Raw genomic sequence first — 23,844 nt, 5'->3', positions numbered from 1 at the left:
TTCTATACTTGTTCCAAATAGTTGGAAAATTTAAAAAATTCAATTATTTTAAAAAGGCATTCTTTTTTATCATGATAAGAATGTCCATTTTGATTTTAGTCAATATCATACTTAACTCTAAGACATTAGAGTATTACATTTCATTAAAGTAAAAAAGAGTAAAAATCACTTACCACTTATTCAACACAGAAAAAAATTCTAGCTAGCTCAATAAGAAAAGTTAAAAAAAGGTATATAAGTATAGTCTACATTCCTTATTTGTCTCTGGGATTGGATGTATTTCAGAATTTAGAAGTTTTCTGGTTTTAGAAATGTTAATTTACTATATATCTTGTAACAACAGAAACCGGGGCAGCATTCTGTAATCAGTAATACTTCTAGATTAAAATGTATGAGTATTCACACAAAGTTGAATCATTACGACTATAAACAGCCTCACATCCTCTCAACTCAGCTTTTGGTGCCAAACTTACAAACTTTCCATTTTCAAACTGAATTGCAAATAAGATTGTGAAGTATGATTAAAACGTAGACCAAATTATAATTACCAATATGTTATTGGACTAGAAAACCCAAGAGAATTAACTAGAAAATTATCATAGAAATATATAAAGGTAATCACTTATAAAATAAAGTGCTTTTTTTATATATGAACAAAACCCAGAAAATATAATAGAAAAGATTATTTTCATTATAGACACATAACCTAACTTACACAGCAGTTAGCGCAATAGGAATGTGTAGCTATTTCTTGAAGTAAATTTCAAAACATTATCTGAATACATGGAATAAATAAGAATTATAAATAAATTCCATTTAATTTGATGAGAAGACATTATATTCTGGAGTTGCCAATACTTTCAGATTAAAATTATTAAAATTTAAGTGTTTAATGATATTCCACTCAATTTCCTAATAAAGACTGTCTTGGAAGTTGATATAAATAATTACAAATTTCATCTGAAAAAAGAAACAGGAAAAACAGACGATTAAAAAATAATAAAGGGACTTATATTATCATATAGTATTTCACTAAAATATACACTTATAAGGCAAGACTAATAAAAACCGTGTGGTAATGGTGTAGAAATAAAACAATAGAAACACACATCTTTGTCGTTCTTAGTAGAGTTACTTTTGGATGCTCAAAAACCCATTATAAATTTAATAGATGAGCTTTTTTCAGTTTTCATTAATTATTTTGTATTTATATTTATTCTAATGATATTTTCATGGTTACATACATTTTCATCATATATACACATTGTTGTTTTTAAAAAAGCAAATAATATACGAGGACATATAATGAAAACAATGTCTTTCTCCTTCTCATCTAATCTCTAGTATTATTTCTAATGGACAACCACATTTTTAAATTGTAGCTTAATTAGATAAACTTGAAGATATCTTTTATATTGTGATTTTTGCCAACAACATTTCACTTTCTAAATCTAAGTTCCTGACTACAAGCTATTAGTTCTTTAACCTACGGAATTTCTTTCCTTAGCTTAATTCGAATACTGTCAATATTTACCAAATTCCTTCTTCTTAATCCTCAGAAATTTTCAATTTTAAAATATTTTTAAATAATATTTAAACTCATATCTAGATTTAAAAACGGTAAACTTGTATAAGTTTATTGGACTTTTACTCTAGACATGTATATATAAGTATTGCTGGTAATAATAAAGCATACAGAAAATATCTCCCTATTCAATATTTTCTTTGCGATATATTCCTTTCCTGAGTATGAAATAAAGGTGTTACGAAAGTCTGTTACAGGGCCCAGTGCAATGATTCAAAATGCCTATAATCCCAGCACTTTGGGAGGCTGAGGCAAGAGGATTGCTTGAGGCCAGGAATTTGAGACCAGCCTGGGCAACTTAGTGAGACTTGTCTCTACAAAAAAAATAGCCGGGCATGGTGGCTTGCACCTGTAGTCCCAGCTACTGCAGAGGCTGAGGTGGGAGGATCTCTTGAGCCCAGGGGTTCAAGGCTGCAGTGAGCTATGATCATGCCACCACACTGCAGCCTGGCTGATAGATCAAGACCTTGTCTCAAATTAAAAAGAAGAAGAAGAAGAAGGAGAAGAAAAGTCTATTCCAGATTTTGGGAAAAAACTCAGTTGGAACAAAGGTCAGTAACATTTGTCTATCCTGGAGCCTCAGAAATTGCTACATTTGTCAATGGTTAAGCCTCAGTTTTAGATAATCTGTGTATTTATTCTCAGTGTGCCCTTTTCAGGGTTTCTGTCTTGGTATTAAGTCACCATTCAGGTACTAAAAGAACTTCATCATTTTGTACAAAGCTCCATTTCCATCCTTGTTCCAAATAGTTGAAAAATTGGAAAAATTCACAGTGGGATGGGACATTGGCCAGGCTCGTAAGAATTTGACATCTCCTTTGAGAGCCCAGGTTCCCCCACATTCAACATTTTGCTGCAAGCCAAGATCAAGGTAACAAACTGCTGCAAACCAATCTGCCAGGAATCAGAGGGTGTCTATAGGCCTGTATCTTCAGCCTATCCACTGTGAAGATAGGCTAACATATCATTTTTTAAATTTTTATTTCAGGTTCAGAAGTACATGTGAAGGTTTGTTACATAAGTAAACCCTTGTCACGGGGGTTTTTTGTACAGATTCTTTCATCACCCAAGTATTAAGCCTAGCATCCAATGTTTAAAATAACACATACACAAATTTCTACCTATGCTACAAAACATCATTTGCATAATGAAAATACATGACATCATGCAAAAGAAATAAAAATGTGTTCATGAAGCAAAGTGATTTTCTTGTAAGTAGAGATGTTTGCCTTGACATTAGGATTCAAAATAACTTGCAAATCTTGAGCAAGGGATTTAATCTTTTTAAGTATCTTTACTAATAAAGATAAATGCTGACAAACAGGATAAAAACTTTATGAGCCCAGGATGAGGAAGCGTGCTTTATTAGCAGTAATGTGGGTAAACAGCAGGGCTTGAGTCAGTGGTAACCTCACCATGAGTCAGTAGTAACATGATCTGACAGGGGCAGACATATGGTCTGACCCCAATCAAAAACAAAACAGAAACAGTCTTAGGTTCTGAATGCTTCTCTTTAAAAGAGATAGAGGCAAACTCAAAAGTGTGCAGAAGAAGTTAACCAGGATGGAAACCTGACCTCAAACTATATTCTATGAGGGAAAAATCAAGTAAATAAGGAATTCTATTATGGAAGTTGAAATGGGAGTATGATTACTGTCTTCCAATTATATGGCTGCCTCTGTTCTATGTGGCTTCAAAAGCTAAAAGGGAGACTGATGTTGACTCAGTGTAAAGAGGAACTTTGTAATTTTCAAACGGCTTAATAATGGAAATGTTGCCTTAGGCTTTCCACATCACTAGAGGTGCACAAGCATAGCTGGAAAAAAATTGCTTGACAACGCTTTTGCAGGAATCAACAGGGAGTTTAGGCTAAATGACCTATAAAGTCTCTCCCAATCCTGAAATCTATGATTCCTTATTCTAAAACAAGTATTTAAAAGTAGCAGAATGTGAGTGCACACCAGATAACTCCATTAAATCATCCTAATTAGTGGAAATTCTCCATGAATCACAGCCATAATGTGTGTTAATTAAAAGCTAATCAGCTGTGACACCAGACAGGGTCCAAATATTGGTTCTGCTACTTGTTGACTGAGTAGATGTGGACTAATCAATTAACCCCTCTGAGCCTCAGTTTCCTGTAAAATGGGGATAACTGCATGCACCTTGCAGGAGTGTGGATAGATTTGAGGTAGTGCATGCAAAGCGTCTAGCCCTAAAGTAATTCTCAATCCACAGCAGCTATTATTATTACCATCAGAGAATGTCTGAAACATAATAATTCAGTTACAATAATGGAATTCTGAACTCAGCTCAACTTGACGAACTGTACTGCCTTACATGAAAGAAAAATACTGCTCAAGTAACGAATGCAAAGAGAATAATAGTCTCAACTTTAAGGAACAATATCAAACTTCTTTCTTCAAGAGTACAGAATCCTTTTAAATTTTGCACATTCCAAAATCACTTAAATACTGTTTGTTTAAATCTCACAAACGAGAGTATAAATTGATAAACCTTGGCTGGAAACAAACACAGCTTGACCCGTAATGCGCAAAAGGCATGTCACAGTCCAAGAACAGACAAAATGATCTCAGAGGGCAGCTTCTTTCTCCACTCACTTAAATCCTAAGCCAGAGGTGTGTGACTGATTTCTCAGCAAGAAGCACACTGTTTTATTTTCCCTAGTTTATTTTAGTCATGGAAGTTGGTGAAGATGTGTTAAAATATGTTAAGGATGTTAAAGTATCGAAATGTTGTCATTTCTCCCTCAGAGAGATGAAAGAAGGTGTGAGTATAATTTTTATTACTTTGTGTTTACTAAACTCTAATTGAAAGCATCAATCTTGGTAATATTATGAATATATAGATTTTCTAAAAATTTCCCAGGTCTGCTTTTTAGTTTCAGCTGCCAGTGTACAGTATTTCATGTGACAGTGGGAAGACTTATGGGCTCTACCTTAAAGAGACCTGGACTCTAGTCTGATCTTGGCTTGTGTGTCATCCTTCTAAAACATAAATCAGATCATGTCTGTTCTCAACTCAAAACCCTCCAGGGCCTAAAAGCTCAGAGCTCTTACCACACCCACCAGGCCCCGTGGGATGTGCCTCCTCCACTCCCTGCTCTCAGATCACATTCCCTGCCCCTCTTGCCCTTCACTTTTGCATTCTGGCCACCTTGGCCTTTAAGTAGGAGTCCACCTCAGGGCTTTGCACTTGCTGTTCTCTCTGCCTGCAATGCTCTTTCCCCAGATATCCATGCAGTTCACTCCCTTAGCTCATTTGGGACTGTGCTCAAATGTCGCTTTCACTGAACATTCTTTCGAAGAGAGGACTCCCCTTCATCACCCTTTGGCCCTCACCTTGCTTGATTATGTTTTCTTTAACATTTAGCATTACCTGACCTTTTATATATTTCTTTGTTTAATTTTTATTAAATATCCCCCTTCCCACTAGAATAAAAGTCCATGAAAGCAGTGACTGTGTTTGTTTTGCTCACTGCTGTAATCCCAACGTGTAGACCAATAGTACCGAGCACATGAAAGACACATAATAAATATGTGTTGAATGAATTAAAGAATTACTTTGAATAAGATACATAATCTCACTTGTGTTCCAATCTGTAAAATGAGGAGGTTGAATTCGAAAATCTTTAACTTATGCTCATGCTTTAACATTCAGTGATTTCTTAGTTTCCTAAGCTACTTTTCTCAATTATCGTATTAGAAAAAGGAACATAAAATTCCTTAAGGAACAATATGCTTCTGAGATACCCAAAGTTCTAAGTAAATATTATATTAACATCACTATAACATAAAATATTGCTCACGAAAAATATGTTACCATTCAGTCTTTTAAATATATTCCTCAAAAGACATCATCTCAAATATCTAGACACCAACCTTTGGCTGGGAAACATATCAGTTTTTCCATTGTTTTTGTGGCAACACTGACACCCAACTCCACAATTACAAACTGTCACCTCCGTAGCTTGGAGTGGATGAAGAGACAAATCATTCCTTTAATGTCACCAACAGAATTCAGGACTTGGCTAAGTAAAATATGTGATGGTACACAGATTTCGTTATATCTGCAGACAGCCAGCTCAAAGAGGGTTCTAAGAATATTGGACCAATCAGTTGTCTTCAGCTTGCAAAAGCTGCCTTGCACTGGGCCATCAGTATTACCATTTTGCCCTCAATTGCCAGCTATCTTTCTTTTCATAACACGTTAGATAACTTTTAATATTCACCTTCCAAAAATATTCAGTGGTATACCCACCTCAATTTTAGAGTTGACAGAACCAGGGATCAAAAAGAATGAGAAACACAATGAAGAATATTTTCTCGGTTCTGTATCACCGTGTCTCTGGGGCCTAGAGTATGGTTGGTACTCCATAGATGATATTTATTGAGTGAATGGTGGAGTGGTGGAGCTAGGATGTAAACCCAGGTGTGTCCAAATAAGGCCAGTTCTTTGTTCATTCTACCCTGTGTGCTCCCAACCCTCACAAAGTCAGAAAGGTCAGAGGCAGCCAAGGCGAGGCAGAAGAGATTCAGTGATCTTGAGCCTCCTTTCCTAATTACCACTATGCTGTATTTGTGTCTAGAAAATGTCTGTCATCTTGGAATCATGAAACATGAGAATACAGTTAAAAATCAACATATACAACAACAACAACATTAGGACTAAGGATCAAACATCCTAGTTTCACATCCTGGCTCTGACTCTTACAACATACCAATCTTTGTCTATGGCACCTAGGCTCCTTGAACCTCCGTTTTCTTATCTCTGTAGATAAGAACCTCTGTTTCTTATTTTAGATGTTGCTAATCTCCTACTCAGAAGGTTAATGAGAAGACGTACTACCTGGCACTTAGTAGGTCCTAAGAATTTGTATTCATTATAAAACACCAATGAAAGAGACCATGATTATACAGGTCTCCCAGTCTATTTCCTGTGACCAGCTTGTTCATTAATGAGGCCAGTTACCACTAGGGGACACTGAACTAGCAAGAAACTAAGAAAGAATCGGACTGAAGGAGATCCATACACCAGTCAGTATTGGAGCTCCTGGCTCTTCCCTCCTTCAACAGATTGTTGAACTGCAGTTGTTCTCATCACAGTCTCACTGTTGTAGAGGGAGCATCTGAGAGAGGGCTACTCTCTCAGGATGACTAAGCAGTCCAAGGCTATAAGGAAAGAATCCTGTTTCAATGCTGTGGTTAGGTAGCAACATTAGTATTTACATATGTGTCTCATCATTGTTGCAACAGCCACAGAAAGATAAGAATCTCTCCACTGAATTTTCTATTAATGGCAGGTTCTAGACTTAATCAAATGGTCAGAGACCTCCCTTGGTGTTTTTTCTAATTTCCTGAGACTGAAACTTTTGGCAGCCCATTGTATACGTTTAGCAGGAAAATCCAAGTGAGTTGTATTTGCCTTGCTCATGTAAAAGATATGTTTGTACATATGTCATGTTTTAAATAATGACTTGCACATATCATTGTTTAGAAAAATCCTGTCCCTTGTTCCTTTCTTAACCCTGTGCAAAGGAAGATTAAACTTCTTGGAGATGCTCCGGCCGGCATTACCAGAAAAGGAAGTCAGAAATGAGAACTTGAGGCCACCCCTTGCATATTTCTTTAACACAAGACAGAAACATTCAGCCTCCCTCTACACTGAATATTATTTCAGAGTTTTCTGCTTGAGATTACAAAATCTTTAACGGCAAAGGTAGAATTCTATGACGTAACAACTCAATAAAGGTCCTGTTTCCAAACGTTCCTCCTGATCAGCACAACCATATGATTTATTATGCAGTCGGAGCCATTTTTGAGAGTGAAGGGGGATGCTCATAATAATTATGACAGAGGGGCATAAACTGATGAGTTTATGATCACTTCGTGCTTAATTGTGTTTAGAAACTGTTGAGACACGTACAATCTTAACATTTTACCTTTAAAACATTCATCTTAGAAAATATCTTTACATGAGAAGTATTTGTGCTTATTCTGTACAAACAAGGCTGTCTTGATTCTCAGGGCAAGTTAGTACCTGCCTCTTGCAGATGGGTGGAGTATTCTCTCTCTTGCTAGCTCTCTCTCATTTCTAAGCCTTGGTGAGCCCTTTCTTTAAGCAGTCTCTTTGGCACCGATATTTCTTCTAAAGACTTCCTTCCAAGACCCATTCCCCTCCCAGGCAAACTCTGTAGAATTACTCTTATCTTCTCTCTGTGACTGTTTTGTCTTCTCTATTTAAAAATGTGTCTATGTTATTAAATTCCAAAAAATTTTTCTGCTAGTTTTCTATTCTAAACAATAGTTATAATCTATTTTTGCAAGAAGGAAAATTACATATGAGTTGTTCAATTAATGTCTTCTAAAAGGTAAAATGTTGCTTCTGTGTGTTTAATATGAATGCAGAAACAGACAGAGCCTGTCAGCAGAGGAGGTGGATCCTGCCATGGAGACAGGCAGATACCCTGGGTTATAGATCGAGGTAAAGTTATACACGTGCTCATCAACCGGGTAATTTCCTGTGAACAGTGGAGTCAGTATATTTACTGGAAAATCTCATTGAAAGGAAATGAGCATTATGAGCCCACTTGAATACTACATATTAAAATTCAGACTAAATAAGGAAGTAGAAAGGAAGTCACAGAGCAAAGAGTATGGAGAAGACAAAATACAGTGACCACATTTGTTGTTCTCTCTGCCTCCTGGGCACAGAATAAACAAATATTGGAATATTTGTTATTTAAAAATTATCTTCATTCTTCAGACTCCTTCCTGATCACTTTAGGTGGGAGATGATATATATGCATAACACAAAAGTAAAACATAACAATCAAAGCCTCCTGGTATTTTTTAAAAGTGTGTTCAGGTTTTCTAAGCTAAGTCTTCTCTTTTTTGTACAAGAGACACTTCTACTTTTGTTCTTACTAGCCCGTTTGTTCAAAATAGAAGGTTCTAACGACAATAAGTTTTTTAAAAGTCCCCCAGGGTTGTAAGCTCAGAGATACACAGAGCTCCAATTAGGTAGTAGCTCTTGTGAGCAGCTGAAAACCAGCATTCCAGAGTCTGGCAGTCTGCAAGGCATTTGGAAAATCAGTTCTGTATTTCCCTTAATAGCCGACCCCAATCATCCACATATATATTTATTATACACTTTCATACATTGTTCTAAATAACGACTTGCACATATCATTGTTTAAAAAAATCCTGAGCACACCCATTGGTAAAAACACCACTCCAATTTCTCCACATGCTTAGTCGCTTTCTTTCCCTCTTCTCCCACCTTTGGCCCGCTCTGAGGCACAAAATGTTCAGTGAGCAGGACCCATCATTATTTCTCTAGGGACCCTGAACACTGGCCTTCTGTTTATAAGTTCATTTCCCAGACATTTTCTCAGAACACTCAACCGACAGTTAAACCCTATTAGTTAATTTAGTCTCCATGAATATGCTGCACACGGCCCCTTATTTTCTGGTAAAAACTAAATTAAACAAAAAATAAAAGACTTGCAAATGTTTTTTCTCATAAATAAAAAGGTGTTAGCTACAAGAGTCTCTTATCCAAAGGCATAGAGGTAGTTAAAAAAAAATTTTTTTTTGAGCACTAAAGTACAATTTTGCATCCAAGTGGGATGGAAATTTCGATGCCAGTGTACATGGGCATTATAATTATAAATTAGGTGATTTCTCCTGGGTCTTGCCAGGCACAAAGAACATTTGGCTATGTGTGTGTCAATTTAACTGAAGTCATTACTCAGGAAACAGGCTTATGCTTCTCACTTAACATGTTCTTTTTAAAGCACTGGGATTGGCTCACTAAAAGAGCCTTTTGTAAAGTGATAAAACTTTTGCTTGTGTGAATTTTACCTTACTAATTGCTAAATTCCTTTTTTAGTGTATAGGATTTCCTCCAAGTGAAAAGCCCTCACTCTGTGATTTGATACAAAAGACATACCATGTTAAATTGCCCGTAAAATCTAATACATCAAGGAGGGAAGTAAAATCCATTATTGAGTCTTTTCCTCCTCATGAGGTGAGAGAAAATTGCTCCCTCCTTGTAGTGCCTTAACCCCTGGCTTGCCAGTATCGTCTCTTCTTGTAGTAGCTGTGTCCAAAAGAATAACTAAAAAAGCAGCAAGGCTCACTTTTTATCATTCAATAAGCTACAATATTAAAAATTAATTATATTATTTTAATCATATTTATCATGTTGCAAAGACAAAACACAAACATCTGAAATTGTATGAAATGGCCTTATGTCCAGTTTAAGCCCAAGTATAGGAGTAGCCACAGATTGCGGGTGGTTTCCCTGCTACAGATCAGCTGAGTCCTGGTCACTCTCAGTGACATGGCCCAGAAGTTTGGAAAGGCAAGGAAGGTATGAAGGTAATTCTAATTTCGGATTGATGGAATAACTCAAACAACTAACCCACTCTAACGACTCAGCCCTAGTTCTTCCCTTTAATGACTCTGAAAGGCAAAAATTGACAATTCTACTTGACCCTATTTTGCCTGTTTTCTGTTTATTCTGCTTAGTGTTAGTAACAACTAACAGCTCTAATGCTTGTCTCTCACTGTACTGAGTCATCAAGTAAGTCTGACTGGCCATCACTTAACAGGCAGTCCTATCTGCAAAGGGACAGAGTTTCTATATTTGCTTCATGCTACAAATGACATTTTATGACAACTGTGCCTCAAAAGTGCTTTTTTTCCCTGAAAAAAAAAACTATTAAAAAAAAACGAAAAATACTTCCTAGAAAAGTATTTCTCTCCTTATTCAGTATTGCACATCCCTCCTCTGAAAAGGAAAACAATTCAAATATGACAACTTTCTGAATTTGTTGGGTGTTGCTTAAGAAAAAAGAAATATGTGCATATTTCTGATTATCTCCAGCATAGAATTGTTTAAGTCCTAGGGCAATATATGTGTTGGCTTATATGGCATTGAGTTCTCCCGAGGGAGACTGTACCCCATTTCTGATGAAAATATCAGCTTTCCCTTATAAGAACTGACAGAGCTAAAAAACACAATTCCTTTGTCTAGAACCAATACCTTTTACCCAAGCATATTATTATCTTAGTAATCTATTTCATATAAAAACAACATTTGATCAAAATTAAGTTAGGGTGTCAGATAAGCTGGAGCCTTCAACTGTTTGGTTTTATTTTTCACAAGGTCAATTTTGACCCAAAGTTCTAGGAGATGAGTTTAAGATACCTGAATGAAAACACACACCCTTGCTGATTTTGCAAGCTTTCCAGCTACATAGACTTAGAACTTTGCTTATAGACTTAGAAGGATCCTTATGCGTTATCTAGTTCTGTAGAGAAACTGAGGCCAAGAGAGGTCAAGGGACTTGCCAAAAGTCACAACCAAGCAGTACCAAAAGCCAACCTTTCCTGCCTCCTAGTCCAGGACTCCTCCCATTACACCATCGTATCATTATTTAGGTCAGCATTCAATTAACAAACCATGACATTATGCACCCACCTCTATTTTCACAAATATTCTGACATTCAACTAACGTATGTAAAACAAATTTTATAACTAACTAGCATTCAGGAAATATTTCCTTCTAAAGAACTATCATCTTGCAAAAATTAGTGTTTGGTAAATGAAACCAGCTATTTTTGTGATATATTATATTCCTTCAATCAAAGCTCCGAATCTAGAAGAAATGTAAGCACAAAGCTGGCAAAATAAATTAGCAGAGTGGGCCCCAATGAACATGGCAGACCTCAAGGCAGCTGTGCCAAGGGGTGGGCAAGGCAGCAGCCAATCAAGGGCACCCATACAGGGCATGAACACAGCACAAGCAAGAGGCAGAAGTGACAAGCCCAACGTGACTGCCCAGACTGGGAAGAGCTAAAAACCCTCAAAATCGCTCTGCCAAAAGTTAGCAACAAACACAATAATGCCTGAGAACATTGTTGTTTTTGCATGGCTTCAAATTACTAGAAATTCCTGACTAATATCCCCTCTCCCACCCCTACCTTCAGGCTTTATATAATTTCCTGCTAGGTAACAACTCTGTGACATTTCAATGGCCTTTTTATATTTCAACTAAACTTATTTTTTACCATTTTCCAGGATGAATTATGAAAATGTCTAAAGGCACACGACTATCAAACATTAAAAGTCATGCTGTAGGCTGGATGCAGGGGTTGACACCTATAATCCAGCATTTTGGGAGGCCAAGGCAGGAGGATCATTTGAGTCCAGGAGTTTGAGACCAGCCTGGGCAACATAGTGAGACCCTGTCTCTACAAAAAGTACAAAACAAATTAGCTGGGTTTGGTGGCTCACATCTGTGGTCTCAGCTACTTGGGAAGCTGAGGCAGGAGGCTCACTTGAGCCCAGGAGGTTGAGGCTGCAGTGAGCTGTGATTGTGCCGCTGTACTCCAGCCTGGGCAGCAGAGCAAGACCCTCTCTCCAAAAAAGTCATGCTGTAGTTGAAGACACTGCCCCAGTTCAACTCGTATGGCCTTTCTCCAACTATTCAGAAGCTCTTGTGTGCATGCATGCACACATACACACACATACACACACACACACACATACACACACACACATTCCCCCAAATATGTGGGATCTTACACATAGCTGTATAAACCAAATTGGGAAAAACTGGGGAAGGCAGTTTGCATCCGTGCAGTATAGAATCCCCTAGACAGACCAGACCATACAAGTAAATTCATTGATTACCGGGGTTACCAAGCACCAACTGAGACCAAGGCATCATTGTGGTAGCTGTCTGCTTTCCTCAGGGGAACTAAGTTCTCTTTTTTTAAATGGAGCTAACTACTAAGCCACCTAATAAATACCACACTGATACTTTTAAAGGAAAACTATGCCAATTCCCAAATGTCCAAGGGAATCTCTCAATCCCAGGAAATACTGACTGGCTGGCAGTAATAGTTGACTGGCTGGCACTCCCTCATTTCCTACCACAGAATGGGCAGAGCCCAATACCCAGGACCCTCCAGAGACCTGAGGAACGAAATTCAAGTCCAACCCTCTCATTGTGAAGATGGGACAACAGACAGACCACGGGGCAAATGTAAGAAGTCCTGGTTCAGGTTGTTCAAACTTTGATCTTTCTATTTGTGACAGAAATCATGGGTGAAACAAAACTGAATTAGAACCTTCATAGTAATTCTGCAGTCTTGCAAATATTTTCCCGACTTTATCAATGTGCCCTTTGCTTTCTGTGAATAATTACAATGAAAAACATAGACTTTGACCATACCACAAAGTTTGTAGTACTTCCCCTTTCCAAATTCTGGGGTTTAAGTGTCCCTACTGTGTGTTCTTAGCCCACTCTGCTTTTCTCGTGATAGAACTGATCAAACTGTGTTTGAATTGCCCACGTCTGCATTCCCATTAAACCATATCTCCACGAGGGCAGGGACCATGTCTGTCTCATTCACCATTATGTCCCCTGGCATACACATTACACCAGTTCACTAAGATTATTAAGTCATTCAATAAATATTTATTGAAGACTTACTATGTGCCAGGCTGTGTTCTGTGTGCTAGAAATACGGCACAGAGCAAACCAGAAAGTCTGAAATACCATGGAGATTATACCGTAATGGAAGTGTTAGATGTCATTTACTTGCCTGTCTTGGATCCCTTTTACATGGCCAACACTTCCGCTCCCAGTTTCTATGCATGTTGCCTCCCATCTGTCCCATTCGCAAGAGAATTGACATCAGTGCAAGGGCATTGCCTCAGCCAGGAAGTCGTAATGCCCGGAACTCAGCACACAGCCAACGACTGACTGACAGGAGGGTACAAAGAGTGGGCCTCTTGCCTCCAGATGCAATTAGTGCACCGGAGAAATTCTTTCTCATGGCTAGACCTCCCTGGAAGCATACCCTTGCCCGGCTGCTTCACTCACACTATCCTGCATCATTCCCTCCCTTTACAGGTTTTCCTGAAGAGCATTCCCTCAATATACACCTGAATTCTTCTCTCAGGTTCTCTTTCTAGGAAATCCAACCTAAGACAGAAGGAAAGACAACAATAAGCCAGCAAACGTGTAAAGGTATATACCATGTTAGATGGAGATTATGGCTTTGGAGAATAATAAAGCAGGAGAAAAGGGAAGGAGTATTTTGGGGAGATAGAGTTCTCATTGAAAAAAAGTGGCCAGAGAAAGTTTTCCCAATATGGTAGTATTGGTAGTATCTAAGGAAAGTGAAGGTGCAAGCAGTGTAGAAGTCAGGAGGATGGACATCCCAGTCAAAGGAACCTCAAATGCTAAAGAGCGAGAGGGAGGCTGCTGCAGCTGGAATAAGCAGCCAGGTGGACGGAGGTTGGCGGAGTGTGTTCGTAAGTAGACGGTTGGATGTTGGTATTAAAAAGGAGGGTCTTGGCCGGGCGCAGTGACTCACACCTGTAATCTCAGCACTTTGGGAGGCCAAAGTAAGCAGATCATGAGGTCAGGAGTTCCAGACCAGCCTGATCAACATGGTGAAACTCTGTCTCTACTAAAAATACAAAAAAAAAAAAAAAAAAAATTACCAGGGCGTGGTGGTACGTGCCTGTAATCCCAGCTACTCAGGAGGCTGAGGCAGGAGAATCATTTGAATCTGGGAGGCAGAGGTTGCAATTACCCGAGATTGCGCCATTACACTCCAGCCTGGGTGACAGAGCGAGACTCTGTCTCAAAAGGAAAAAAAAAAAAAAGAAAAAAAAAAGGGTCTCCGGGTCTCCTTCTTCCTGCTGCAAAGCAATTGAAGTACCCGAACATTAAAACAAGAGCAAGAACTGGATATGAAAAAAGTCATCTCATAAAGACTGTCTTGTAGAGATAGTGTAGATGAGAAAGTGTATATGTGAACTTTATAATTATAATAAAACTTCTTAGTAGAAATTGACAGATAGAGGAGGATAGTAGTACAGTTCTCTATTTCCTTTCCATATTTTTTCATGAAGGCTTTCCCCTGCATCTTTTGTGCATATCCCTCTTTCCATGTGTCTTCTGTCCATCCTAATTTATATATGACTTCCTTGTATCAATTTTGAATTATTATTCTGTGAGTTCACACATTAATTTGATGACTTTGGTGACATTAATGTAAACTATTGCACAGCCATATTTATTGGAAGGAACTGAATTATACTTTTTTCTTCCCTTTCCTCCCCTCCCCTTTCCTCCTTTTCCTCGCCTCCTCCTTTTTTTCTTCGCTTTCCTCTTCTATTCTTCTCTTTTACTCTTTTGCATGTGGGAGGTAGCTGCTCTCATAAATCAATATACATTCGTGCTGCACTAACCTGATGATTGCCCGTCCCTCTCTGCTGGGTGCCTGATGACAGGCTGGAGAGTAGCTACCACCCAACTGACAGACTGAAAAGCAAACTAGAACCTACAGAGCGATGCTCCAAAATATATATTAGCTACAATCTGGGGTTGCTTTGCTTATCATTGCTCTATGACATAGACAGAATTCTTTTCTACCTCTCTTTGGATAATAGCACTCACGTGAAGAGACAGGTGCCCTCCTGTGATTACACAGCATATATGTCACACTTCTAATAATAACAATGGTCAAAAGGGTGATTTTTCTTCATGGTTGGCACTGTGCTGAACAATTTAGACATATCATCTCATTGAATCTTTACAATCTGTGAGGTGGGTATTATAATTCCCATTTTATAGATGAGAAAACTGAGGTACTGAGGTAAAATTACTTCCCCAGGATCACTCATCTATTAAATGGCACATTTGGGAATGCATCTAAGATTGAATGAGACCAGAACTGAAGCTCTTGAACTCCACTACACCACTTCCCCAGTTACACTAATTCACATTATTTTTTTTTTGCTTCTGTTTCCATCTACCCACCTCCCACCATTGCTCTATGAATTTCCTGAGAATAGAGACTGTATTTATTCACCTGTGTCTGCCAAGCACATGGTTAGGAGTGCAATAAACATTTGTTTTCCCCACCTGAATTCTAAACCAAATGAGGGACAAGATGAAAGAGTAAGGCAGATATTGATTAAAATACCAGCTTTATTACCAAGGATGACTGTGCTGCAGGAGGTGGCTCAGTGTGAAGAACTATGGGCTTCCTGATGTTGAAGCTCAGAATTAGCCACACTGACCTTCTCAGTCATGCATGATGCCAGGAAAATCATAGACTTCCATTCTACAGTGGAGGGCTTGGAGGAGCAGGCAAGAATCTGTGGAAAGAGGAAGGGGCTGAGACACACCTGGCTGACCAGCCTCTTATCTCAGTATTATTAGGTGGGAGTGCCTGAAGGGTGAAACTAGTGGAGGTCTTTTCACGTGGAAATAGGAAGCTCAGGCCAAGGAGGTTCAGACCGCCTTCCTTAATCTTAGTACCTGGAACTAAATGTTCTTGAATTAATTAAGCAGGAGGGTTATAGTAAGAATAAGAGTTAGCTTTATAATAAGCTGTGCAATGTGACACAATCAATCAGCACTCTGAAAACTGAGAGCCCAAATCCAGAGCCTATTGGGGGAGAGAACTCGGGTTTCTTAATTTCCTTCTCAACTGCATAATCCACTGGTATACAGAAATCTGCCCTTGTTTTAAGCTCAGGTTTTTATTTAGGGTTGGATTGGGCTAGTTGGGGACCCAGGACAACCTGACATGTTTTCTGGGTCCTGGGGGAAAGGGTGCACACCTAAGCCCCAGCTAGCTTTGAAGGACATCACTGAGAAGAGGAGCTCTTGTGAGAACCAGAATGTAGTGCTGGCTGGGCATTGGGCATACCTGTGATGCTTTGTGGCCCAGTGGCAGGGCATAGCCCTCAGCTCTAGAGGAGAAAACAAGAGAGCAAATCTGAAGTGTAGAGTTCCACCAGCTGCCCAGAATGCTTCACCTTCCCATCAGAAGACATCAAATCATGCCCAAGTCCTCCCAAAGCACCAAGATGTTTACAAAATCTCAGAATTTGCTCAATCTCATCCAACTAATTCTTCCTTCATCAGCTCATTGAATTCATTTGTGTCAATATTTTACTTTGGAGAGGTGGGAAAACACCAAAACCTCCAAACCAGCCATCCAAAACACTAGAGCATAGCCATGAACAGAATTTGAGTCTTCTTGGACAGACAGTCTATACTCAAAGAAAATAATCTTTTTGCTTAAATTGTCTAAATTGGCCCTTCTAGCTCTAAGTATGTTGAATGTTGACCTTCCAAATTGCTCTGGCTCTACTGATCCAGGGGTGTTATATTCTGTTGTCAAATAAGAAGTACAGAATGAACACAATCTCAGGAATAGAAAATTGGCTTCCTTTCATCTGGAACCCAAGGGTCATAGCCTAACCTAGCTCTATCACTTGATGCACAGACATCTGATTGACAGGGCTAACCAAGACTGTCTTATCAATCAGCTATTTACTTCCATAAACATTACTTTACAGATTTTATCCTATCCAAAAATGCTGAAGATGTAACCAGGATCAAAACGAAAACCCCCACCTGTACATTAATCATTCTAATACAGTCTGAGCCTCTGCTTCCCAGTATAGTAGTAAGAGGTTCTGTCAATGGCTTCATCCGTCTGTTCTGGTTTGCTTTGCACAGATAAAATCAGTAACCAAGAATCAGAGATTTTACTAGTGGCCCCAGCTCTCTCACAAATAACCCAGTGAGGATCAGGAAAAAAATAGACCAAGGATGACTCAGTAAAATCCATTGTCTACGGGAAAGACATCAGAATAGAGCCAAATGACAGTAACATTAGTTTAGAAGGAGCATGGGTCTATAAAATGTTATCTCTGGAGCTGAGTTGTTCAAACAAAACGATAAAATCTTGAAATAATGGTTAAATTTGTGTAATCTACTGTGGAAAGTTCCAACCCCAATTGTGATATCATCCAAGGCCAAGTTAAATCAGGCGCAGTGGGAATGATGCTATCTCTGCCCCTGGTCCCAACTAGACGAGAACACCACCTCCAAAAGCACTAGTGCCCAAGCCAGTTGTCAACCAGATATTATCTCTAAAATCATAGGACAAGAGAAAAGCTGTTGTTCTGCTCACCTTCAGCAAGATAATAAATATCAGAAAGTAGTGTGTGTAGCCCATGGGATTCAATTTCACATGCCTGTTAAATTCAGGGAAATAAGGGTAACTGACAGCATTCTATTTGGCTAAAACAGATTAAATTATTTTCCCTGGAACAAACTGCCAAACTCAGGTATTATGATTTTGAGGATATAAAAAAGAATTGATGTAAGAACAAGTGCTAGTTAATGAAAACACAACAACTCTACTGCTAGAACATTGTTTAACATTTCCACTTCACCAAACTTTCCATACTGTCTTTCTTATGATCACTGACCAAAGTGCTTTTCAGAGGTACATAGTTATAAAAATCATCAGTTGTCAAAATAGTTACTTTTGCATCCATTATTCAGATTAAATAATGATATTGTTAAATTTTTTTGTAATCCTTTAAACTAGTTAACTATGAGGTGTGAAAAATTACAACTGAAAACTATCAGAGTTACCTATTTTCAAGAATGTTACCATAAAATTATCTATATTTTGAAATAAAATTTATTTTAAAAATGTAGCAGCATCTTCCAGCACATATGAAGCTGGAAAGTTGCCACTTTGACCTAACAAAAAGTGAAAAGCTGAACCAACTGAAACATCAACAGTTCTTAGATCTCTTAGTCTGTCTAGTGTTGCTATTAAGAAATATCTGAGGCTGGGTAGGTAATTTATAAAGAAAAAAGGTTTATTCAGCTCATAATCCTGATGACTAGAAAAGTTTAAGATTGGGCACCTACAACAGGCAAGAGCTTCAGGCTGCTCACACTCGTGGTGGAAGGTGAAAGGGAGCCTGTGTGTGAAGAGCTCAGATGGTGAGAGAGGAAGCAAGAGTGAAAAGGGAGGTGCCAGGCTGTTTTTAACAACTGGCTTTTGTGGGAACTAATAGAGTGAGAACTCACTCATCACCATGAGGATGCGGACACCAGGAGGACCCAGTCAGTGGGTGATTTTTTTTTTTTTTTTGAGACAGTCTCACTCTTTCGCCCAGGCTGGAGTGCAGTGGGGCGATCTCGGCTCACTGCAAGCTCTGCCTCCCAGGTTCACGCCATTGTCCTGTCTCAGCCTCCCGAGTAGCTGGGACTACAGTCGCCTGCCACCACACCTGGCTAATTTTTTGTGTTTTTATTAGAGATGGGGTTTCACCATGTTAGCCAGGATGGTCTCGATCTCCTGACCTTGTGATCCACCCGCCTCGGCCTCCCAAAGTGCTGGGATTACAGGCATGATCCACCATGCCCTGCCGTCAGTGAAGAGATGCCTTCACTGCCACCTTGTGAAAAGATGACTTCCACCATGATTGTAAGTTTCCTGAGGCCTTCCCAGCCACGTAGAACTGTGAGTCAATTAAACCTCTCTTCTTTATAAATTACCAGTCTCAGATATTTCTTCATAGCAGCGTGAGAACAAACTAATACAGTAAATTGGTACCGAGGTAGTCGGGCACAGCTGTAAAGACACCCCCAGCAGCTTTGGAACTGGGTAACAGGCAGAGGTTGGAATAGTTTGGAGGGTTCAGAAAGACAGGAAAATATGGCAAAGTTAGGAACTTCCTAGAGACTTGGAGGGCTCAGAAGACAGGAAGATGTGGGAAAGTTTGGAACTTACTAGGGACTTGTTGAATGGCTTTTACCAAAATGTTGACAGTGATGTAGACAATGAAGTCCAGGCAGAGGTGGTCTCAGATGGAAATGAGTAACTTGTTGGGAACTTGAATAAAGGTCACTCTTGCTATGCTTTAACAAAGAGACTGATGGCATTTTGCCCCTGCCCTAGAGATCTATGGAACTTTAAACCTGAAAGGGATGATTTAGAGTATCTGATGGAAGAAATTTCTAAACAGCAAAGTGTTCAAGAGAAAGCAGAGCCTTAAAGTTTGGAAAATTTGCAGCCTGACAATGTGATAGAAAATAAAAACTCATTTTCTGGGGAGAAATTCAATCCTGCTGCAGCAATGTACATAAGTAACGAGGAGTCAAATGTTAATCACCATGACAATGGGGAAAATGTCTCCAGGGCATGTCAGAGACCTTCATAGCAACCCCTCCCATCACAGGTCCTAGGGCCTAGGAGGGAAAAATGGTTTTGTGGGCTGGGCCCAGGGCCCCCCTGCTCTGTGCAGCCTTGGGACATGGTCCCCTGTGTCCCAGCTGCTTCAACTCCAGCCATGGCTATAAGGGGCCAAGGTATAGCTCAGGCCATTGCTTCAGAGGGTGCAAACCCCAGGCCTTGGTGGCTTACATGTGGTGTTGGGCCTGCAGGTACACAGAAGTCAAGAATCGAGGTTGGGAAACCTCCATCTAAATTTCAGAGGATGTATGGAAATGTCTGGATGTCCAGGCAGAAGTTTGCTCCAGGGGCAGAGCCTTCATGGAGAATCTTTGCTAGGGCACTGTGGAAGGGAAATGTGGGGTTGGAGTCCCCACATAGAATCCCAGATGGGACACTGCCTAGTAGAGCTGTGAGAAGAGGGCCACCATCCTCCAGACCCCAGAATGGTAGATCCACTGACAGCTTGCACTGTATGCCTAGAAAAGCTGCAGATATTCAACACCAGCCTGTGAAAGCAGCCAGAGGTGGGGACGTACCCTGCAAAGTCACAGGGGCAGAGCTTCCCAAGGCCATGGGAGCCCACCGCTTGTATCAGCATGATCTGGATGTGAGACATGGAGTCAAGGGAGATCATCTTGGAAATTCAAGGTTTAATGACTGCCCTATTGGATTTCAGACTTGCACGGGGCCTGTAACCCCTTTATTTCGGCCAATTTCTCCCATGTGGAATGCATGTATTTACCCAATGCCTGTACCCCCAATGTATCTAGGAAGTAACTAACTTGCTTTTGATTTTACAGGCTCATAGAAAGAAGGGATTTGCCTTGTCTTAGATGAGACTTTGGACTTGGACTTTTGGGTTAGTGATGGAATGGGTTAAGGCTTTAGGGGACTGTTGGAAGGGGATGATTGTGTTTTGAAATATGAGGACACCAGATTTGGGGGGGGCCAGAGGAAGAATGATATGGTTTGGCTCTGTGTCCCCACTCAAATCTCACCTTGAATTGCAATCCCCATAATCTCCATATGTCAAGGGTGGGATCAGGTGAAGGTAATTGAATCATGGGACTGGTTTCCCCCAAGCTGTTCTCATGCTAATGGGTGAGTATCACAAGATCTGATTGTTTTTATAAATGTCTGGCATTTCCCCAGCTTGCACTCATTCTCTTTCCTGCCGCCCTGTGAAGAGGTACATTCCTCCATAATTATGAGTTTCCTGAGGCCTCCCCAGCTATGCAGAACTGTGAGTCAATTAAACCTCTTTTCTTTACAAATTACCCAGTCTCAGATATTTCTTCATAGCAGTATGAGAACAGACTAATATGTCAACCTAAGTGTGGGGAGGGGAGACTAAGAAGCATTTGTGAAGTTCACAGTCCAGAGGAACAAGCTTACTAAGGACTGAGACCTAATCATAGAATTATAAAATGCTTCCTCCCCCCAACATCAGACCACCACACTACTAAAGGCCTATTTACAGCAGTTCCTTTTACCCAGTAAATCATGTCTGGTTATCAAGAAAAAATTACAAGGCATACCAAAAAGCAAAGCAAAAACAAACAAAAAAAAACAAACATACACACACACACACACACACACACACACACACACACACACACGGAGTTTGAGCTGACAGAGTAAACATCAGCACCAAACTCAGATATGGCAGAAATGCTGGAACTATCAAACTGTGAATTAAAAATAAAACAACTGTGATTAAAATGTTAAAGCTCTAGTAAATTACATAGACAGCATGCAAAAACAGATGGACAATGTGAGCAGAGAGATGAAAATTCTAAGAAAGACTCAAAAATAAATGTTACATTAAAAAACACTATAATAAAGAATGCTTTTTGATGGGCTTTAATAAACAACATAGCATGCACAAAGAGACAGACAATGTAAGCAGAGAGATGAAAATTCTAACAAACACTTAAAAAGGAATGTTGCATATAAAAACACCGTAATAGAAATAAATAATGTTTTTGATGGGCTTGTGTGTAAACTGAACATTACTGAAAAAAGAATATTTGAGAAAAAAAAAGACTAAAAGAAAGAGCAGAATATTCAAGAACTGTGGGACAACTACAAAAGGTATAACATATGCATAATGGAAATACCAGAAGGAGAAAAAAGAAAAGATGAAATATTTAATGCAACATGATTATGAATTTCCCACAAGTAGTGTCACATACCAAACCACAGATCTGGAATGCTCAGAGGACAGCAAGCAAGATAAATACCAAAATAACAACATGTATACATATCATATTCAAACTATGGCGTATCAAAAATGAAAAAAAAATTCTGAACAAAACCAGAGGGAAAAAATGCCTTACCTATACAGGAGCAAAGATAAGAATTAGATCTGACTTCTCAGAATTCGTGCAAGCAAGAAGGTGGAGGGTATGAAATACTACTGTTAACAAAAGAAACAAAACACCAACCTAGAATTCTGCACACTGTGAAATTTTCACTCAAAAGTGAAGATGAAATAAAGACTTTCTAAGAAAAAAAAGTTGAGAAGATTTGTTGCCAGTATTTCTGCCTGACAAGAAATGGCTTTTAAACATTCCTCAGAAGAAAAAATATATATGTCAGAAACTCAGGTCTACATAAAGAAAGGAAAAGCACCCATAAATGAATAAGTGAAGGTAAAATTAAAAACATTTTTCTTATTCTTAATTGATCTAACAGATTACAGTTTTTTCAAAATCATAATAGCAACAATGTACTTAATTATATATGCATATATATGTATGCTTCTGCATGAATTAAATGAATGATAGCAATGAAAAATGAGATGAATTGGTTATTATAAGGTACTGAACTACCCATGAAGCAGTAGAGTGTTATTTGCAAATGGATTTATGTTAGTTGTAAAAAATACTGCAAACTTCAAGGCAGTCAAGGAGAAAAAAAAAATCACTGATATGTTGATATGCTAAGAAGGGAGAGAAAATTGAATCACATAAAATGCTCAATTAAAACCACAATTGGGCCAGGCACAGTGGCTCACACCTGTAATCCTAGCACTTTGGGAAGCCGAGGAGGATGGATCACCTGAGGTCAGGAGTTCAAGACCAGCCTGGCCAACATGGTGAAACCACATCTCTACTAAAAATACAAAACTTAGCAGGGCGTGGTGGCATGGGCCTGTAATCCCATTCAGGAGGCTGAGACAGGAGAATCACTTGAACCTGGGAGGCGGAGGTTGCAGTGAGCCAAGATGGTGCCACTGCACTCCAGCCTGGGCGACAGAGCAAGACTCTATTTCAAAAAAAAAAAAACTAAAAAAAAAAACACAATTGATTTTTTAAAATAGTGCAAAAAAAATAAAAAAAAAAGAATGAGGAAAACAAATAGAAAACAGTAACAAATATGACATATTTTAACCCAACTATATTAATAATCATGTTGAACACTGATTATCTCAACACACCAATGAAAAGACAGATATTGTCAAAATAGATTTTAAAAACTCAACTATACAGCCAGGCGTGGTGACTCAATGCCTGTAATCCCAGCACTTTGGGAGGCTGAGGCAGTTGGATCACTTAAGGCCAGGAGTTCGAGACCAGCCTAGCCAACATGACAAAACCTTATCTCTATTAAAAATACAACAATTAGCCGGGGATGGTGGCGCACACCTGCAATCCCAGCTACTCAGAGGCTGAGGCATGAGAATAGCTTGAACCTGGGAGGTGGAGGTTGCAGTAAGCTGAGATCGTGCCATTGCACTCTAGCCTGGGTGACGGAGTGAGACTCTATCTCAAATATTAATTAATTAATTAATTTAAAAAAATAAAAAACTCACCAGGGCATGGTGGCTCACGCCTATAATCCAACACTTTGGGAGGACAAGGCAAGCGGATCATTTGAGGTCAGGAGTTCAAAACCAGCCTGACCATCATGGTGAAACCCCATCTCTACTAAAAAAAATATATACAAAAAAAAAAAAATTAGCTGGGAGTGGTGGCACACACCTGTAATCCCAGCTACTGGGGGAGGCTGAGGCAGGAGAATTGCTTGAACCCACAAGATGGAGGTTGCAGTGAGCCAAGATCATGCCACTGCACTCCAGCCTGGGTGACAGAGAGAGACTCTGTCTCAAAAAATAATAATAACAATAACAAATAAAAATGA

At 39.1% G+C, this 23,844-nt stretch overlaps 1 long non-coding RNA gene across 1 annotated transcript in view; it reads right to left on the bottom strand.

The window, feature by feature from the left end:
* Window positions 1–15,609: 15,609 nt before the first annotated feature.
* The window catches only part of LOC116480081 (uncharacterized), a 266,711-nt gene continuing 258,476 nt past the window's right edge, over window positions 15,610–23,844 (bottom strand). Inside the window, exon 4 of the long non-coding RNA XR_009209413.1 lies at window positions 15,610–15,799. This is a non-coding gene — a long non-coding RNA (uncharacterized LOC116480081). The remainder of the gene's footprint in view (window positions 15,800–23,844) is intronic.

This window comes from Hylobates moloch, unplaced genomic scaffold (assembly GCF_009828535.3).
Source record: "Hylobates moloch isolate HMO894 unplaced genomic scaffold, HMol_V3 SCAFFOLD_13, whole genome shotgun sequence".
Taxonomy (NCBI): domain Eukaryota; kingdom Metazoa; phylum Chordata; class Mammalia; order Primates; family Hylobatidae; genus Hylobates; species Hylobates moloch.
This window is presented reverse-complemented; position numbering and strand designations above follow the sequence as displayed.